This window comes from Oncorhynchus kisutch, linkage group LG17, assembly GCF_002021735.2.
Source record: "Oncorhynchus kisutch isolate 150728-3 linkage group LG17, Okis_V2, whole genome shotgun sequence".
Taxonomy (NCBI): domain Eukaryota; kingdom Metazoa; phylum Chordata; class Actinopteri; order Salmoniformes; family Salmonidae; genus Oncorhynchus; species Oncorhynchus kisutch.
The window spans coordinates 22,270,794-22,278,531 of NC_034190.2; positions in this window are offsets into that span (position 1 = coordinate 22,270,794).

Below are 7,738 nucleotides of genomic sequence, written 5' to 3' on the forward strand. Positions count from 1 at the left end.
AAAAATAGCACTATGCAGAGATCTGTATATAATGACGAGATGCTCATGTCTCCTTCATAACAATAGGTAGATTTTTGACAGATTTTGGCGAGAGCTAAACCTCTCGCTTCGACTCTTCCTCTCTGTACTAGGATAGCAGAAGCCTTCTTTAATCATTATGTCAAAACAAATCAAAGTGTATTGGCCACGTGCACAGGGTACAGTGAAATGCTTGTGTGCTAACTTTCCTTAACAATGCAGTACAATAACAATATCATTACAAAAGTCCCAAAATTACAAATAGTAACACATAGTAGAAGAAAAAAAGATTATTATGAGAAGTACATAATATAATATATACAGTAGCCTATGATTGAGATAGAAATAAGGACGGTTTAATACAAGTAATAAAGTGAGTAAAAGGACTTGGTATAGCAGTTTAAATAAATAGTAATAATAAGTTGCAACAGCAGTGCTGAATGTGTGTGAGTGCGTGTGTGCGAGAGTGTATGTGTATGTGTGTCTAGCAGGCCAGATAAAGGCCAGGTTGTTCTAGATTGTGTCACATTAACCTTGTGTCCTCATTGACCTTTTGATAATTGTCTAGTTGTGTAGTGGATTACTTTAAGGAAAGACCTTTTTAAGCTGCAGCTGTGTTCATAGTCAATTTACACACAGCCTACGGGCCATCGCATCACCCTACCTACACTACCATCCCATTTCATATAATCACAACATACATTATACAAAACCAGAGGTCTGGGATAGAGAAAGTCCCTTGTGTTGGGAAGTAGGCTCCGCCCTCTTCACTGCAGAGGTTACGGGTGAAAGGTATTTGACATATGTATTTAACCCAGCTCTGGAAGTCAGGGTTGAGGGGTCGTAGGTGAGAGGTCAAGGAGAGACCCTGGTGTTGGGAAGTAGCCGGTCTCATCACCACAGCGGCCTGATTCACAACACCAGCTGCCCCGCCCTACCGGACCTGACCAGTAGATGGTGCTCCAAATTCTCGGCCCTACCAGACCTGACCAGTAGATGGTGCTCCAACTGCCCCGACCCTACCAGACCTGACCAGTAGATGGTGCTCCAACTGCCACGCCCTACCAGACCTGACCAGTAGATGGTGCTCCAACTGCCACGCCCTACCAGACCTGACCAGTAGATGGTGCTCCAACACCAAACACAATGGTCTTCTGTCCTGAGGGGAAGGGAGAAGAAAAGAGGGACATACAGATGATTGAGAGAGAAAAGTGTTAAGGGACCACTAAGTTCCCTATAAGTGCTAATATGACTGCAGCATAGAGAGGGAGAGATAATAGAGAATAAGAGATAGAGAATATGAGAGATGGAGAGTGAGAGATAGAGAGGGAGAGAGAATAAAAGAGAGAGAATACGAGAGAGTGAGAGACAGAGAGATAATAAGAAAGAGAGAGAGAGATACACAAAAAGAGCAGGAGAGATGAGCCTTCCTAGCTCCTCTCACAGCCAGGGAGGACCCTGGGAGATTCGTTAACTGATAGGCTTTTACCCACAACCCCTTGCTCTACTGCCATCACAATCTGAGGCCTGACACGACACCCATCGCTCCCTATGCAGATTTTATAATCAGGGTGTGTGTGGGGGGAGAGAGGTTAGGGGAATATATAAGCTTTTACTTTGCATTTCAAATGATTGGGGATTAGTACTCGTATGAGATAAATGGGAAGAGAGAGAGTCAGCTCAAAGTCACAAGTCAGTCAGTCACTCGTCTTACTGTAGTTGACTTTCATGCACGATTTCTAATCTCATGACTTAAAGGAATCGGAAAAGCGAAGCAGACATTTCTGGCGTTTGGCAAAAAAACTTAAGTTCTCTAAAGCCTCCTTAAATGTTGTTTCATCTTTACATTCTCCTCTCTATGTGTCTCTCTTTCTCGAGAACTTCTCAAACTTTGTCTCTGTCCACCATGAGGTCCCTAATATTTTGGGTTGTAAACTGAGGGGTCTTGGTGCTTTATAAATGATATGGTTTTAAAAAGCCTGTCAAAGAACCTTCACATATTATAACTAGGGCCCAGAGCTTTTTTTTGGTCAGGTCGAGTGACTTTAATTTAGAGCCATAGAGTTGCAGGATATTGCAGAGTATCACCATTAGAAAGACCATGTTAATGATGAGTTTGGGTTTCTATACATCTCTACTCTGATCTCAGGAAGCAGAATCAATCATGGAACTTTGCCTGCCAAGAAGACAGAATGATCAAACATATACCAACATGGAAATACCTTCCATGAATCCAGAATAGCAAAAAGTAAAGATGAAAGATGCTGCATGCAGTGGAGGATGCTGGGTGGAAGACGGTTCATAACAATGTCTGGAACAGAGCAAACGGATTGGCATCAAACATGTGGAAACCATGTGGAAACCAAGTGGAAACCATGTGGAAACCAAGTGGAAACCATGTGGAAACCAAGTGGAAACCATGTGGAAACCAAGTGGAAACCATGTGGAAACCAAGTGGAAACCATGTGGAAACCATGTGGAAACCAAGTGGAAACCATGTGGAAACCAAGTGGAAACCATGTGGAAACCAAGTGGAAACCATGTGGAAACCAAATGGAAACCATGTGGAAACCAAGTGGAAACCAAGTGGAAACCATGTGGAAACCAAGTGGAAACCATGTGGAAACCAAGTGGAAACCAAGTGGAAACCATGTGGAAACCAAGTGGAAACCAAGTGGAAACCATGTGGAAACCAAGTGGAAACCAAGTGGAAACCATGTGGAAACCATGTGGAAACCAAGTGGAAACCATGTGGAAACCATGTGGAAACCAAGTGGAAACCAAGTGGAAACCATGTGGAAACCATGTGGAAAACAAGTGGAAACCAAGTGGAAACCATATGTAAACCAAGTGGAAACCAAGTGGAAACCATGTGGAAACCAAGTGGGAACCATGTGGAAACCATGTGGAAACCAAGTGGAAACCATGTGTTTGATGTATTTGATACCATTCCACTGATTCCGCTCCAGTCATTACCACAAGCCCGTCCTCCCCAATTAAGGTGCCACCAACCTCCTGTGGCTGCCTGCTGTCTGGTCATATGAGCTCAGTAGAACGAGAACGAGAGTTGATAGACAGACAGAGTAACTGCAGCTGTCTCAGTGGGAAATACACTGTAATGATCACTCACACACCCTCTATCCAGGGACAGAGAGAGGAAATTTGAGGGCTTGTGTGTGTTTTTAATGTTATGTAAAAATGTAGACTTTCCCTTTACTGTATTGTATCATATCATATTGCATACTGTATTCTATTTTATTACATTAAGTTGAATTGAATGTCATTAAATTCCATTTGATTCTATACCTGGCCAGTGTAGAGCTGGAGAGAAATGGAATGGACAAGGAACAGTTCTAGAAATCACCCTGGATTCCACATTCTAGGGTTGTTATAGAATTCCTTAAATAGCCCTTTCTTCCACATCCTATATGGTTGCCATGGCATCCAGCATCCAGCCTCCAGCTTTAAGAGAACGCCCACAAGCTTTTAGAAATGTGGACCTATACTGTATAGATTCACACCTTTGTCTCTGCATGCAAGAGTGTCTAATAATACCTATAACATGCCCTCATTTGGTTATGATGATGCTGGTGGTGGTGATGATGATGATGATGATAATGGTTTTATGTATACATTTAGGGTTTTGTCATAAGTGTGTGTAAGTTCTCTCTTTCTCCATCTCTTCCCCCTCACAGTCAGTAGTTCAGTCGGGTGTTGGGGGGGGGGGGGGGGGGTGAATAGGATAATAACAATGTATAATTTTAGGGTGCATATAGGCAGAGTGTGTTTGTATTTTCCTCTACTGCCGAGCTTGTCCTGAATATCCCCTAAGATCTCTGAGAAAAATACTGTGAGACTTATAGGTGTCAAATCAATTAGTATGAGAGAGAGATAGAAACTTCCTGTTATAAAACTCTCCCCCATTAACCTACAGGGAGGTAGCCATTTTGTTTCACCTAGCTCTCATTCCGACTGGGTTTGAACCATCTGTACGACACAAAAGTGTGTTAGCCCACTGAGATAAAGCCCTTGGCATAGGTTGTAGGACCTAACGCAATTATTCAGGTCTCAGGCAAGGTTACCCATTGCACCATAAACAGGAGAGGTGAAAATAATATGGTGGATAGTCAGAGACTTAGTGGGAAATTAGCTTTGAACTATCCGGTCTGATCCGGTCCTATCCGGTTGTTAGACATTCAGTGAGGATGAAGAAGATGAGACGAGGAGAGGAAGACACTAGACTATTGAGATGCACTTTGTATTTTCCCTTAAAACACTCAGACAGACAGACAAACAGTGTGAATACATTGGGCACACCTCAACACTTATGCAACTGTAGATTGAGTTGGAAAATAAAGATGTCGAAGCTGGGAGTCAGAGAGCCAATCTCAAGTGTGGTTTGTGTGTGTCAGAGTAGAGGGGGAAGGGTGGTGACTGGATGTGGGTTTCACTCTCAGCTAAAGAGACACACGCACATACACACAGCTTGATGGCCGACTCATGACCCTATCCCTGCTGTCCTCATGTCCCCTACCGAGAAAACTGGAGAGAGAGAGAAAGAGAGAGGGTGGGGGAGGGGGCGGGGGGGGGGGGGGGGGTCAGAGACTGACTAAAGATGGATCTCTATAGGGAACCCACCTCTGTCTGCTCTCTCTGTCTGCTCTCTCTCTCTCTCTCTCTCTGCAGTAATAAAAGATAGTAATCTAATGGCTCCATTCTATTCAGCCACATTGGAAGAGTCATGAGATGGAGAGAGAAACATAGAGAGACATAGAGAGAGCGACAGAGGGAGGGCTAGAAAGAGAGAGATATCGAGAGTCATAAAGAGAGAAAGAGAGAGACAGAGAGAGAGACAGAGAAACATACAGAGAGAGAGACATACAGAGAGAAAGACATCGAGAGATAGAGAGACATACCGAGAGAGAGACATAGAGAGACAGAGAGACATACAGAGAGAGAGAGACATACAGAGAGAGAGACATAGAGAGACAGAGAAACATATAGAGAGACAGAGAGACATACAGAGACACATACAGAGAGAGAGAGAGAGAGATCGAGAGACAGAGAGACATACAGAGAGAGAGAGACAGATAGACATACAGAGAGAGACATACAGAGAGAGAGAGAGAGAGAGAGAGAGACATACAGAGAGACATACAGAGAGAGAGAGATTATTTATTTTCTTCCATGCATTATTTAGCCTGGAGGAAGAGGAGTTTAATCAATGAACAAAATCACACCACACACACACACGTGTGCTGTGGTAGTAGTGATAAGGTTGGATAGTCATTTTGTTCAGCTCAGTTTATTTTTTTTTTATTTTATTTTACCTTTATTTAACTAGGCAAGTCAGTTAAGAACAAATTCTTATTTTCAATGACGGCCTAGGAACAGTGGGTTAACTGCCTGTTCAGGGGCAGAACGACAGATTTGTACCTTGTCAGCTCGGGGGTTTGAACTCGCAACCTTCCGGTTACTAGTCCAACGCTCTAACCACTAGGCTACGCTGCCGCCCCGCTGCCGCCCCACAGTGTACGCTGCCGCCCCTCAGTGTTGATTGAGTTTTCCTGATGAACTACTTATAGAAAATGCAGAAGCGGCAGTATTTGAATTCATAGCAAAAACTTTGAATTAATCCAGGCCATTTTCATAATCTGTGGCGGGTGTGTGCTTCAGGGTCTGGTCAGGGCAAGTCGAGCCCTACCCTCCGTGTAAGTAAATATAACAAGTATAGCTATATAACTGTCTATAACTGTCTAAATACACAATACAGCCCATAGTTAGGCGTTGTGTGATTGTACATAACTGCAATGCATAAATAACCTTTGTGTTTGCATATAGATTAAGATCGATGTGCCAGAGGAGCACTAACTCTGATGACTCCTCCAGGTGCCAGGAGTGAGTGTGTGTGTGTGTGTGTGTATGTGTGTGTAAAGCTGTAAAAAAAAAATACTAGTTCAGCTCTTCAGAAAAATCCACTCAGCAGCAGACAGTGTTTTATGGAAATGTACATTGTGTCCCTCAGTTGGTACTTAATGGCTAACAGTGACTATCGTTTTCACAAGAGGTCACTTCTGGATAATTTTATATATTTTTTTTGGTTTATATTTCTTATAGTATGTAGAAATTGTGCTTCAATATTGAATTAAAAACGTATGTTATATCGAAGTGCCCTTTAATATAGTGTCACGCCCTGACCTTAGAGAGCCTTTTTGGTTAGGTCAGGGTGTGACTTGGGTGAGCAAATCTATGTGTTCTATTTCTTTGTTGGCCGGGTATGGTTCCCAATCAGATGCAGCTGTCTATCGTTGTCTCTGATTGGGGATCATACTTAGACAGCCTGTTTTCTACCTGAGTTTGTGGGATCTTGTTTTGTACGGTTGCTTTCCAGCACTACAGAACTTTACGTTTGTTTATGTTTTTCATCAATAAAAGAAAGATGTACGCTTACCACGCTGCGCCTTGGTCTCCATCTCTAAACGACCGTAATATATACCACATGGAGAATTCAATACATTTTTATATGATTTAAAGACTTGGTAAAGTGCCCAAATTCTGCATTTTGACACCCCCCTATGTGCACCCTCTGTAACTTCCAGACAGACTTTAACCCATTTAACACAAACATTTCTCCAAGTTTCAACTTGATTGTAAGCCCAAGCTATTTTCTGAAGATTATAATTTATGTAACGTGACTCACTTTAAGGTAAAAAAAACAAAAAAAAAACCTGTCCCTCATTTTAAAATCAAACCTGTTACATGAACTGAACTCTCAATTTTGTGAAACTATTCATTTTAAAATATTTAATAGTCAAATCATAGTGTAAAGCAGATGAGCTGGTTCTACTCTTTTTGGCCATTTTCTGGTGTTTTGTGGTGAAAACTGAGCAGGTCGAGCCTAACACGGCATTTTTTTGTGTGAAGAATGCGTTCAGTTGCTTCTTCCTGTTGCACACAACAACCTAGAGTACATTTTCCCCTGTTACAATAGGATTTATGGCTGATTTAAGAAGAAATTGTCAACCCTGTTACAGTCAACCCTGTTACTTTATTGGCACTTAATAGGCCCATACTATAGTCCTTAAAAAAAACTCTTGAGATGGGAAGATGTGTTTTTTATTCAGATGAACATGTGCTCTTTATGACAGAATGTTAAAATGAGGTGAAATCAAACAGGGTTTTTTTCTCACCAAGTTACACATCTCAAAAGGCACCAAATTGGTGGAACGACCAACATAGTAACTCTATTTTCATAGAAAACATCATATCTATACATTACATTGGGATAATGTATTTTAACTTTGCAGTTTTATATTTGGTGAACAGTGGATCCGGTGATCGAGACAGATTGAGAGAGAGAGTGAAATGCAGGGAAGAAGAAATACTGGAAACTTCCTGGCTGCCATCACAGACTGTATCTAAACGGCAGCCATTTTACAGGGATGTTCCGGAATGTCAAATAAGGGTAATTGTTGCTTACGACGACAGTTCCTAGTGTTCCCAGCATCATGTACTCAACAACGTCTCAATTCTTTGACACTGCTGCTGCGAGACGGGTACGTCTAAAGAAAGACATGTACTTTCCATTCATTCTGTATCTAAAGCTCTAATCAGACCTCCACAAAACTGCCCAGGACTACATATCCAGACAGAACACATACACGCACGCACGCACGCACACACACACACACACACACACACACACACACACACACACACA